We start from the raw sequence: 14,076 nt of genomic DNA on the forward strand, positions 1-14,076 counted from the left end.
CTGATGGATGTAGAAATGGTACAGTAGTTATCATGGGGGATTTTAATCTACATGTCGATTGGTTTAACCAGGTTGATCACCTGGAGGAGGAGTTTAGAGAATGTATCCTCGATAATTTCCAAGAACAGTATGTAATGGAACCTACAAGGGAACAAGCGGCCCTAGATCTGGTCCTATGTAATGAGACAGGATTGATTAATGATCTGATATTTCGGGATAATCTCAGAAGGAGCGAGCACAATATGGTTGAATTTAAAATACAGATGGAGGGTGAGAAGGTGAAATCAAACAGTAGTGTTTTGTGCTCAAACAAAGCAGATTACAATGGCATGAGAGAAAGGCTAGCTGAGGTAGACTGGGAGCAAAGACTTTGTGGTGAGACCATTGATGAACAGTGGAGAAACTGCCAAGCGATTTTTCACTGTGCTCAGCAAAGGTTTATACCAACACAAAGGAAGGACGGTAAAAAGAAGGAAAATCGACCATGGATACCTAAGGAAATAAGGTAAAGAATCAACTTGAAAGAAAAAGCACACAAAGTGGCAACGATTAGTGGGAGACGAGCACTGGAAAATTTTTAGCGGGCAACAGTACACTACTAAAAAACTACAAAGACGAGTAAGATAGGTTTTTTTTTTATTTAGATTTTTTTCCAATAAAGAGGCAATTTAGCGTGGCCAATCCACCTAGACTGCACATTTTTGGGTTGTGGGTGTGAAACCCACGCAAACACGGGAAGAACGTGCAAACTCCACACAGACAGTGACTCAGAGCCGGGATCGAACCTGGGACCTCGGCGCCGTGAGGCAACAGGGCTAACCCACTGCGCCACCGTGCTGCCCCGTAACATAGGTTATGAGAGTAAACGTGCTCCGAATATAAAGTAAGGCAGTAAAAGTTTCTACAAATATATAAAACAAAAAAGAGTGGTTGAGGTAAATATTGCACCTTTAGAGGATGAGAAGGGAGATGAGGAAATGGCTGAGGAACTGAACAGGTTTTTTGGGTCAGTCTTAACGGTAGAAGTCACACATAACATCCAGTGACTGATAGAAATGAGGCAATGACAGGTGAGGACATTGATATGATTGTTATCACGAAGGAGATAGTGATGGGCAAGACCACAGGGCTAAAGGTGGACAAGTCTCCTGGCACTGATGGAATGTATCCCAGAGTGCTAAAAGAGATGGCTAGGGAAATTACAAATGCACTAGTGATAATTTACCAAAATTCACTAGACTCTGGGGTGGTCCCGGCGGATTGGAAATTAGCAAACGCGACACCACTGTTTAAAAAAGGAGATAGGCAGAGAGCGGGGAATTATAGGCCAGTGAGCTCAACTTCGTTCGTAGGGAACATGCTGGAATCTATCATCAAAGAAGAAATAGCGAGACGTCTGGATGGAAATTGTCCCATTGGGCAGATGCAGCATGGGTTCATAAAGGGCAGGTCGTGCCTTACTGATTTAGTGGAATTCTTTGAGGACGTTACTAGTGAGGTACATAACACGACGCTAATGGATGTGGTATATCTGGATTTCCAGAAAACCTTTGATGAGGTGCCACACAAAAGATTGCTGCACAAGGTAAAGATGCTTGGCATTAAGGGTAAAGTAGGAGCAAGCGAAAAATGCAGAGGATACCGGAAGTCTGCAGAGGGATTTGGATAGGTTAAGTGAATGGGCTAGGGTCTGTCAGATGGAATACAATGTTAACAAATGTGAGGTTATCCATTTTGGTAGGAATAACAGCAAACGGGATTATTATTTAAATGATAATATATTAAAGCACGCTGATGTGGAGAGAGAACTGGGTTTGCTCGTGCATGAGTCGCTAAAAGTTGGTTTACAGGCGCAACAGGTGATTAAGAAGGCAAATGGAATTTTGTCCTTCATTGCTAGAGGGATGGAGTTTAAGACCAGGGAGGTTATGCTGCAATTGTATAAGGTGTTAGTGAGGGCACAGCTGGAGTATTATCGTGTGCAGAGGAGATTCACTAGGTTAATCCCAGACCTGAAGGGGTTGTATTACAAGAAGAGGTTGAGGAGACTGGGACTGTACTCAATGGAACTTGGAAGGATGAGGCGGGATCTTATCTAAACATACAAAATTATGAAGGGAATAGATAGCATAGATGCGGCCAGATTATTTCCACAGGAGGGTGAAAGCAGAACTCGTGGGCATAGCCTCAAAATAAGGGGAAATAGATTGAGGGGTGAGTTTCGGAGGAACGTCTTCACCCAAAGGGTTGTGCATCTATGGAATTCCTTGCCCAGTGAAACAGTTGAAGCTTCATCATTAAATATTATTAAGATAAAGACAGATAGTTTTTTGAAGAATAAAGGGATTACGGGTTATGGAGTTATGGCCGAAAAGTGGAGCTGATTCCACAAAACAAAAATCAGCCATGATCTCATTGAATGGCAGAGCAGGCTCAAGGGGCCAGGTGGCATACTCCTGCTCCTAGTTCTTATGATCTTATGTACCTGTCAGGCAGTGAGGAAGTGGTCGAGCGAGGGCACCGTGGTTTATGAAAGTAGTTGAATCACTTGTCAAGAGGAAGAAGGAGGCTTATGTAAAGATGATACGTGAAGGTTCAGTTGGGGCACCCGAGAGTTATAAGTTAGCAAGGAAGGATCTAAAGAGAGAGCTGAGAAGAGCCAAGAGTGGACATGAGAAATCTTTATCAGGGATGATCAAAGACAACCATGAAGCATCCTATTGGTATGTCAGGAATAAAAGAATGACTAGGGTAAGAGGAGGGCCTGACAAGAGAAGTTGTGCGTGGAGTCCGAAGAGATATGAGAGGTGCTAAATGAATATTTTTCGTCAGTATTCGCACAAGAAAAAGACGATGTTGTTGAGAAGAATATTGAGATACAGGCTATTAGACAAGAAGAGGGCTTGAGGTTCATGAGGAGGAGGTGTCAGCAATTCTGGAAAGTGTGAAAATAGATAAGTCCCCTGGGCCAGATGAGATTTATCCTCGGATTCTCTCTGAAATAAGGGAAGAGTTTCTGAGCATTTGGCTTTGATCAAAACGTTATCTTTGTCTACAGGAATAGTGCCAGAAGACTGGAGGATAGCACATGTTGTCCCCATGTTCAAGAAGGGGAGTAGAGACAACCCTAGTAAAGATAGACCAGTGTGCCTTACTTCTGTTGTGGGCAAAGTCTTGGAAAGGTTCATAAGAGATAGGATTTATAATCATCTGGTAAGGAATAATTTGATTAGCGATAGTCAACACCGTTTTGTGAAGGGTAGGTCGTGCCTCACAAACCTTATTGAATTCTTTGAGAAGATGCCAAAACAGGTGGATGAGTGTAAAACAGTTAATGTGGTGTATATGCATTTCAGTAAACATTTGATATGGATCGCCATGGTAGGCTATTGCAGAAAATACGGACGCGTGGGATTCAGATGATTTAACAGTTTGGATCAGAAATTGGCTAGCTGGAAGTAGACAAAGGGTGATGGGAAATGTTCAGCCTGGAGTTCAGTTGTGAGTGGTGGACCACAAGGATCTGTTTTGGGGCCGCTGCTGTTTGCCATTTTTATAAATGAACTGGAGGAGGGCGTAGAAGGAAGGGTGAGAATATTTGCAGATGACACTGAAGTTGATGGACTTTTAAACAGTGCGGAACGATGTTACAAGTTACGGAGGAACAGTAATAAGCTGCAGAGCTGGGCTGACAGGTGGCAAATGGTGTTTAATGCAGAAAAGTGTGAGGTGATTCATTTTGGAAGGAATAACAGGAAGACAGAGTACTGGGCTAATGGTAAGATTCTTGGTAGTGTGGATGAGCAGAGAGATCTCGGTGTCCATGTACATTGATCCCTAAAAGTTGCCACCCAGGTTCATAGGGTTATGAAGAAGGCATGCCGTGTGTGAGCTTTTATTGGAAGAGAGATTGAGTTCCGGAGCCATGAGGTCATGTTGCAGCTGTACAAATCTCTGGTGCGGGTGCATTTGCAGTATTGCATGCAGTTCTGGTCGCCGCATTATATGAAAGATGTGGAAGGATTGGAAAGGGTGCAGAGGAGATTTACCAGGATATTGCCTGACATGGAGGGAAGATCTTATGAGGGAAAGCTGAGGGACTTGAGGCTGTTTTCGTTGGAGAGAAGAAGGTTAAGAGGTAACTTAATTGAAGCATATAAGATGATCAGAGGATGAGGGTGGACAGTGAAGCCTTTTTCCTCGGATGGTGATGTCTAGAACGAGGGGACATAGCTTCAAATTGAGGGGTGATAGACATAAGACAGATGTCAGAGGTAGGTTCTTTACTCGGGGAGCAGTAAAGGCTGTGGAATACCCGACCTGCAACAGTATCAACTCGCCAATATTAAGGGCATTTAAATGGCAATTGGATGAACATATGGATGATAAGGGAATACTGTCGATGGGCTTTAGCTTTGTGACACAGGTCGGAGCATCGTGGAGGGTCAAAGGGCTTGTACTCCGCTGTAATGTTCTATGTTCTGAAGTGCTTCGGGACATGTTACTGCATTAAAGGCACTATTATGAATGCAAGTTGTTGGTGATCAGTGCCAGGATCTCAAATCTTTGCTTAGATGGCCTCCCTTCCCTCGCCATTTCTACTCTGTCAGATTCTGTTACCTTTCTGCTACATGTGTACATTTATGGTCTCATTCTTCTCGCACAGCGGTTATTCCAGCACCATCAAACCTACGCTTCTCGGACATCAAGGGGTACAGTTTCCGAATGGACTGGGATCATGGATCGGAGGAGGCGGACCTCTACAGAATCAGCTGGGTTCCATCTGGGGGAGGGGACAAAAAAGAGGTGATGAAATCCATACTTTCTGTTTCTGTGTAGCTCCAGCTGATTTTTAAATTTGCCTTGCAACATGCGAGTGTGAAGCAAAACCGCTGTCAGACAGATCTGTATATGTATGAAAATGTTCCTCCTTTCCAGCAACGATGTTTCATTGCATCCTTGTAATCCTTTCCACACTTGCTAATGAGTTGCATTCTCTGTTGGCCGAGGCAGCATGATCACACTGAAAACAGCAGGTATTTTCCATTCCCAACAGGGACATGCAAAGACACGGGCGGGACTGGAAAATTTGGAGATCGGGCAAAACTCAATTGGGTGGGATGAGCTCTTTGACCCGTAACCTGCAGAAACATCAGCACATTAGAACATAGAACATAGAACATAGAATGATACAGCGCAGTACAGGCCCTTCGGCCCACGATGTTGCACCGACATGGGAAGTCAAAAACTAAAGGCCATCTAACCTACACTATGCCATTATCATCCATATGCTTATCCAATAAACTTTTAAATGCCCTCAATGTTGGCGAGTTCACTACTGTTGCAGGTAGGGCATTCCACGGCCTCACCACTCTTTGCGTAAAAAACCTACCTCTGACCTCTGTCCTATATCTATTACCCCTCAATTTAAGGCTATGTCCCCTCGTGCTAGCCACCTCCATCCTCGGGAGAAGGCTCTCACTGTCCACCCTATCTAACCCTCTGATCATTTTGTATGCTTCTATTAAGTCACCTCTTAACCTTCTTCTCTCTAACGAAAACAACCTCAAGTCCATCAGCCTTTCCTCGTAAGATTTTCCCTCCATACCAGGCAACATCCTGGTAAATCTCCTCTGCACCCGTTCCAAAGCTTCCACGTCCTTCCTATAATGAGGCGACCAAAACTGTACGCAATACTCCAAATGCGGCCGTCCCAGAGTTTTGTACAACTGCAACATGACCTCATAGCTCCGGAACTCAATCCCTCTACCAATAAAGGCCAACACAGCGTAGGCCTTCTTCACAACCCTATCAACCTGGGTGGCAACTTTCAGGGATCTATGTACATGGACACCGAGATCCCTCTGCTCATCCACAATACCATGAATTTTACCATTAGCCAAATATTCCGCATTCCTGTTATTCTTTCCAAAGTGAATCACCTCACACTTCTCTACATTAAACTCCATTTGCCACCTCTCAGCCCAGCTCTGCAGCTTATCTATGTCCCTCTGTAACCTGCAACATCCTTCCACACTGTCTACAACTCCACCGACTTTAGTGTCATCTGCAAATTTACTCACCCAACCTTCTGCGCCCTCCTCTAGGTCATTTATAAAAATGACAAACAGCAACGGACCCAGAACAGATCCTTGTGGTACGCCACTCGTAACTGAACTCCATTCTGAACATTTGCCATCAACCACCACCCTCTGACTTCTTTCAACTAGCCAATTTCTGATCCACATCTCTAAATCACCCTCAATCCCCAGCCTCCGTATTTTCTGCAATAGCCGACCGTGGGGAACCTTATCAAACGCTTTACTGAGATCCATATACACCACATCAACTGCTCTACCCTCGTCTACCTGTTCAGTCACCTTGTCAAAGAACTCGATAAGGTTTGTGAGGCATGACCTGCCCTTCACAAAACCATGCTGACTATCACTAATCATATTATTCCTATCGAGATGATTATAAATCGTATCTCTTATAATCCTCTCCAAGACTTTACCCACAACAGACGTGAGGCTCACCGGCCTATAGTTACCGGGGTTATCTCTACTCCCCTTCTTGAACAAAGGGACCACATTTGCTATCCTCCAGTCCTCTGGCACTATTCCTGTAGCCAATGATGACATAAAAATTAAAGCCAAAGGCTCAGCAATCTCTTCCCTGGTTTCCCAGAGAATCCTAGGATAAATCCCATCAGGCCCCGGGGACTTATCTATTTTCACCTTGTCCAGAATTGCCAACACTTCTTCCCTACGCACCTCAATGCCATCTATTCTAATAGCCTGGGTCTCAGCATTCCCCTCCACAACATAATCTTTTTCCTGAGTGTATACTGACGAAAAGTATTCATTTAGTATCTCGCTTATATCCTCAGCCTCCACACACAACTTCCCACCACTGTCCTTGACTGGCCCCACTCTTACCCTAGTCATTCTTTTATTCCTGACATACCTATAGAAAGCTTTTGGGTTTTCCTTGATCCTACCTGCCAAAGACTTCTCATGCCCCCTCCTTGCTCGTCTTAGCTCTCTCTTTAGATCCTTCCTCGCTTCCCTGTAACTATCAAGCGCCCCAACTGAAACGTCACGCCTCATCTTCACATAGGCCTCCTTCTTCCTCTTAACAAGAGATTCCACTTCTTTGGTAAACCACGGTTCCCTCGCTCGACCCCTTCCTCCCTGCCTGACTGGTACGTACTTATCAAGAACACGCAATAGCTGTTCCTTGAACAAGCTCCACATATCCAGTGTGCCCAACCCTTGCAGCCTACTTCTCCACCCTACACATCCTAAGTCATGTCTAATGGCATCATAATTGCCCTTCCCCCAGCTATAACACTTGCCCTGCGGGGTATACTTATCCCTTTCCATCACTAACGAAAAAGGTCACCGAATTGTGGTCACTGTTTCCAAAGTGCTCACCTACCTCCAGATCTAACACCTGGCCTGGTTCATTACCCAAAACCAAATCCAATGTGGCCTCGCCTCTTGTTGGCTTGTCAACATATTGTGTCAGGAAACCCTCCTGCACACATTGTACAAAGAACGACCCATCTAATGTACTCGAACTATATCTTTTCCAGTCAATATTTGGAAAGTTAAAGTCTCCCATAACAACTACCCTGTTACTTTCGCTCTTTTCCAGAATCATCTTCGCCATCCTTTCCTCTACATCCCTAGGACTATTAGGTGGCCTATAGAAAACTCCCAACAGGGTGACCTCTCCTTTCCTGTTTCTAACCTCAGCCCATACTACCTCGGAAGAAGAGTCCCCATCTAGCATCCTTTCCGCCACCGTAATACTGTCCTTGACTAGCAGGGCCACACCTCCCCCTCTTTTGCCCGCTTCTCTGAGCTTACTAAAACACTCTAAACCCCGGAACCTGCAACAACCATTCCTGTCCCTGCTCTATTCATGTCTCCTGAAATGGCCACAACATCGAAGTCCCAGGTACCAACCCATGCTGCCAGTTCCCCTACCTTATTCTTTCTGAATGGCATTACTGTATAAGAAGGTGATCAGAAAACTGCTTTCCGCACGGACCATATGCTCTTTAGTATTGAGATGTTGGGCTCAGTTGCCCACTCAAAGAAGAGCATTTGTGTAATGAACAAAACCGTTCAAATTAGTTCATTCCTTCAATTGAATTTTCTCCAGAAATACTCCACATGACCATGAGGGAATGCCATTGGGAAAGGTGGATGCAGCCAAGGGTTGGTAAAGGATTTTAAGGTCCTTGTGACCCCCTGAGTGATATTAAATACAAACATCCCCATTTAATTAAGGGAATCAGTTTGCAGAAAACAAATTGGTTTCATGCACTGAACGTATCTTGACCTTCGCTTTGTGCCTATTCTTCCAGATGATTATAAATGGCAATGAGACAAGCCAGGTTTTAGATAACCTGAATCCTGACACCAAATATGATATTTCCCTTACTGCCATCTACCCAGACAAGAAGGAAAGTGATGACGTCTCAGCCTCCCAGCGTACATGTAAGTCTTCAATAGATAAAAATTTCTATTTGTCGTTTCAATTATCTTCAAATATTGAAAAGAGGACAAAGTGACATGGAAAGCACATGCTGCATATTGTGATGTGCAGCAGATCACAATCTCCTTCAGGATGGGGTGTGGGATTAGTATGTTCCCCTGGATTCTCTGCTTCTGCTGTAGCAAAGTGTATCTATTGGCTTCATTGGCTAGCCTGCTTGTGTCCAATATTCCTGGGCCATACAGCACCTTCAGCCAGATAAATCTATAAAACCATAGAATTAGACAGTGTAGAAGGTGGCTATTTGGCCTTGTGTGTCTGCACCAACCCTCTGAAAGAGGAACCTGATTAGGCCCACTCCCCTGCCCAATCCCTGAAACCCCCCCTAACCGGCACATCTGGGACTATCCACCTAATCCAATCCACCTAATGTGCACATCTTTGGTCTGTGGGAGGAAATCGGAGGACCCAGAGGAAACCGGCAAAGACACGGAGAGAACCCAACCCCTGATTAATTTATGCCTCCTTCAACTTGCCTCCTCTTTTATTGATGGACCCGCTTCCCCAACCCCTTATCTATTCCTCATAGAAAAATGATTGGCCTCACCCCATTTCCCCACTACCTGGGCGTAACTTGTCTATACAAAGGTAAATAATAATCATACTTTTATTTATCTCAGATATTTTAACAGTCTCAAGTAAATTTACTGGGTGACATCAGCAGATTGCTAATCATTTCAGTTAAACTAGTGATGTTTGTTTTTAGAGAACTTGAAACAATATTGCCCCATACCGTTTTGCTGAAGGTGAAAGGGGTGGCATGTGGCACAGTGGCTATCACTGGGACTGCGGCACTGAGAAGACAGAGGGTGGTGATGGATGGCAAATGTTCAGACTGGAGACCAGTTACCAGCGGTGTACCACAGGGATCAGTGCTGGGTCCTCTGCCATTTGTGATTTTTGTCAATGGCATTGTTAGGATGCAGAGCTGGGCCGAAAAATGGCAGATGGAGTTTAACCCTGATAAGTGCGAGGTGATTCATTTTAGTGGAAAAGGGGCTGGTTTAGCTCACTCTGCTAAATCGCTGGCTTTTAAAGCAGACCAAGCAGGCCAGCAGCACATTTCAATTCCCGTACCAGCCTCCCCGGACAGACGATCGAATGTGGAAACTAGGTGGAAACTTTGGAGTGGAGGAGGATGAGAGGCGACATAATAGAGGTTGAGAAAATGATGAGGGGGTTTGATACAGTGGATGTTCAGAGACTACTACCTTGGGTGGATGTAGCTGTTACAAGGGGGCATAACTATAAGATTCAGGGTGGGAGATATAGGAGGGATGTCCGAAGTAGGTTCTTTACTCAGAGAGCGGATAGGGTGTGGAATGGACTGCCTGCTGTGATAGTGGAGTCAGACACTTTAGGAACTTTCAAGTAGTTATTGAATAGGAACATGAAGCACACCAGAATGACATGGAGTGGGATCGCTTAATCTTGCGTTCGGACAATGCTCGGCACAACATCGAGGGCCGAAGCCCCTGTTCTCTGCTGCATTGTTCTATGTTCCATGTTCCATGAGGAGCCGGGTTCGAATCCCAGCCCTGGGTTGCTGTGCGTGTGGAGTTTACACATTCTCCCCATGTCTGCGTGGGTTTCACCCCCACAACCCAAAGATGTGCACGATAGGAGGATTGGCCAGGTTTTAGATAACCTGCATCCTGACACCAAATATGATGTTTCCCTTACTGCCATCTACCCATACAAGACGGAAAGTGATGACGTCTCAGCCTCCGAACGAACATGTAAGTCTGTTGTATATAAAAATCTCCATTAGTCTTTTCTACCCCCTTAACAATTATCTTCAAATATTGAAAAGAGGACAAAGTGACATGGAAAGCACATGCTGCATATTGTGATGTGCAGCGGATCACAATGTCCTTCAGGATGGGGTGTGGGATTAGTATGTTCCCCTGGATTCTCTGCTTCTGCTGTAGCAAAGTGTATCTATTGGCATCATTGGCTAGCCTGCTTGTGTCCAATATTCCTGGGCCATACTGCACCTTCAGCCAGATAAAACTATAAAACCATAGAATTCCGACAGTGCAGAAGGAGGCTATTTGGCGCCGACCCTCTGAAAGAGCAACCGAAATAGGCCCACTCCCCTGCCCAATCCCTGAAACCCACCCTAACCGGCACATCTGGGAATATTTAGCATGACCAATCTACCTGAAGTGCACATCTTTGGCCTGTGGGAGGAAATCGGAGGACCCAGAGGAAACCCACAAAGACACGGAGAGAACATACAAGCGCCACACAGACAACCTACCGAGGCAGGAATTGAACCCAGTTCTCTGGCGCTGTGAGGCAGCAGTGATAACCCAACCCCTGATTAATCTATGCCTCCTTCAACTTGCCTCCTCTTTTATTGATGGACCCGCTTCCCCAACCCCTTATCTATTCCTCATAGAAAAATGATCGGCCTCACTACATTTCCCCACTACCTGCGCATCACTTGTCCATGCAAAGGGAAATAACAATCATATTTGTATTTATCTAACATAGTTTAACAGTCTGAAGTAACTTTACTGGATGACATCAGCAGATTGCTATCCATTTAAGTTAAACTAGTGATGTCTGTTTCTCAGAGAATTTCAAACAATATTGCCCCATCCCGTTTTGCTGATGGTGAAAGGGGTGGCATGTGGCACAGTGGCTAGCACTGGGACTGCGGCACTGAGAAGACAGAGGGTGGTGATGGATGGAAAATTTTCAGACTGGAGACCAGTTACCAGCGGTGTACCACAGGGATCAGTGCTGGGTTCTGCTATTTGTGATTTTTATCAATGACATTGATAGGATGCAGAGCTGGGCTGAAAAATGGCAGATGGAGTTTAACCCTGATAAGTGCGAGGTGATTCATTTTAGTGGAAAAAATTTGAATGCCAATTACAGGGTCAACGGCAGGGTTGTGAGGAATGTGGAGGAACAGAGAGATCTTGGAGTTCATGTCCACATATCTCTGAAGGTTGCCACTCAAGTGGATAGAGCTGTGAAGAAGGCTGAGAGTGTGTTAGCGTTTATTAACGGGGGCTTGAGTTTAAGAGCTGCGGGGTTATGCTGCAACTATACCTGACCCTGCTGAGACCACATTTGGAGCATTGTGTGCAGTTCTGGTCACTTAATTACAGGAAGGATGTGGAAGCATTGGAAAGGGTGCAAAGGAGATTTACCAGGATGCTGCCTGGTTTGCAGGATAGGTCTTATGAGGAAAGGTTAAGGGAGTTGGAGCTTTTCTCTTTGGAGCGGAGGAGGATGAGAGACGACATAATAGAGGTTGAGAAAATGATGAGGGGGTTAGATAGAGTGGACGTTCAGAGACTATTACCTTGGGTGGATGTAGCTGTTACAAGGGGGCATAACTATAAGATTCAGGGTGGGAGATATAGGAGGGATGTCCAAGGTAGGTTCTTTACTCAGAGAGCGGATAGGGTGTGGAATGGACTGCCTGCTGTGATAGTGGAGTTGGACACTTTAGGAACTTTCAAGTAGTTATTGGATAGGAGCATGGAGCAGACCAGAATGACATGGAGTGGGATCGTTTAATCTTGCGTTCGGACATTGCTCGGCACAACATCGAGGGCCGAAGCCCCTGTTCTCTGCTGCACTGTTCTATGGTCCATGTTCTATGATAAGCCGGGTTCGAATCCCGGCCCTGTGTCACTGTCCGTGTCAAGTTTGTACATTCTCCCCATGTCTGCTAGGGTTTCACCCCCACAACCCAAAGATGTGCACGTTAGGTGGATTGGCCACGCTAAATTCCCCCTGAATTGGAAAAAAAACAGTAATTGGGTGCACGCAAATTTTTTTACAAAGTAAGTAAGATGACATGGAAAAGATAATCAACCGCAGTACACCTGCCCGTATTTTATGGAATGTTACCTTATTGACTCGCAATATTCCTCAAACTTCATTCTCCAGTGAAACACATATTTTTTTGATTTGCTTCTGCTGTTGAGTTTAGTGACCCTTTGCAGTAACTTACTTCAATCCCTTTCCCCCACCCCCAATCCTTTATCCCTACATGTGAAGCCGCTCTCCTTAATGTCAGTATCCAACATTTCAGCTTGCATCTCCTTTATTTAGCCCTGCTGTCTTGCTGATCTCTCTGTCCTTGATCAGCAGCATGATTCCAATAGAGCTGGAAAAACACCACCTCAACTTTCCATGAGGTGCTTTATAGCATCCTGGTCACAACACCGTGTTCAACAATTTTACATCATTATCCAGGCCCCATTTTGGTTCCTTTCCCTTTGCAAGGTTTGATTTTAACCCTTTTTTCTCTTGTTTCTGCTTTGAGACAGCAGCTGCTCATTATTCTGCGATTCACGCCTCCTCTGGCCACATCTTGTCCCATTCCCCACACTGACAACTCTTTTGTCATTTAATTTCTCCTGCCTTACACCCTGTGAGAGACATTCCCACTTTTTAAAATTACCTCCCATCTGCTTAAAACCTGTTGACTTTTTTTCTCCCTCTTCAGGTTTTGCCAGACCAGCTGAGCATTTTCTTTTTTTTATAAATGTTTTTTATTCAGTTTTCATGTTTTATATTGAACAAATTACAAATTGTTAGAGAGAGAGAAAAAAAAAAGAACACACAAAAATCAACATATATATTTACAGGTAAGCATCTTTGTAGTAGAACAGTTGCATGAATGGCTCCCACGTTCTGTTGAAGCCGTCGTCCGACCCTCGGATGGCGAATTTGATTTTCTCCATTTGGAGAGATTCCGAGAGGTCGGACAGCCAGTCTGCAGCTCTGGCGGTGCTGCTGACCGCCAGCCAAACAGGATTCTACGGCGGGCGATCAGGGAGGCAAAGGCAAGGGCGTCCGCCCTCCTCCCCAGGAATAGATCTGGCTGGTCTGAAACCCCGAAGACCGCCACTATCGGGCATGGCTCCACCCTCACCCCCACCACTTTGGACATAGCCTCGAAGAAGGCTGTCCAGTACTCCACAAGTCTGGGGCAAGACCAGAACATGTGGGCGTGGTTGGCCGGGCCTCTTTGGCACCGTTCACATCTGTCCTCCACCTCCGGGAAGAACCTACTCATACGGTTTCTCGTTAAGTGGGCTCTATGTACCACTTTTAGTTGCGTCAGGCTGAGCCTTGCGCACGTGGAGGTGGAGTTGACCCTATGCAGTGCTTCGCTCCAGAGTCCCCACCCTATCTGCATCCCCAAGTCATCCTCCCATTTCCTCCTTGTTGCGTCCAGTACGGTGTCGTCCCTTTCTACCAGTCGGTCATACATGTCGCTACAGTTCCCTTTCTCTATGATACTTGCGTCCAGTAGGTCTTCCAGTAGTGTCTGTCGTGGCGGTTGTGGGTACGTCCTTGTCTCCTTTCGTAGGAAGTTTTTGAGCTGTAGGTACCATAGCTCGTTCCCCCCGGCTAGCCGAAATTTCTCTGTCAGTTCGTCCAGTGTTGCGATCCTGCCATCCATGTATAGGTCCCTGACTGTCAGTGTCCCCCCGTCCTGCCTCCACCTTTTGAAGGTGGCGTCAGTCAGTG

General features: G+C 45.4%; 1 protein-coding gene across 1 annotated transcript in view; it reads left to right on the top strand.

Moving 5' to 3' along the window:
• Positions 1-8,408: 8,408 nt before the first annotated feature.
• The window catches only part of LOC119963598 (tenascin-X-like), a 621,159-nt gene continuing 615,491 nt past the window's right edge, over positions 8,409-14,076 (top strand). The window contains exon 1 of the mRNA XM_038792929.1: positions 8,409-8,510. The gene's annotated coding sequence lies outside the window, so the exon portion shown is untranslated. The remainder of the gene's footprint in view (positions 8,511-14,076) is intronic.

This window comes from Scyliorhinus canicula, chromosome 3 (genome assembly GCF_902713615.1).
Source record: "Scyliorhinus canicula chromosome 3, sScyCan1.1, whole genome shotgun sequence".
NCBI lineage: Eukaryota > Metazoa > Chordata > Chondrichthyes > Carcharhiniformes > Scyliorhinidae > Scyliorhinus > Scyliorhinus canicula.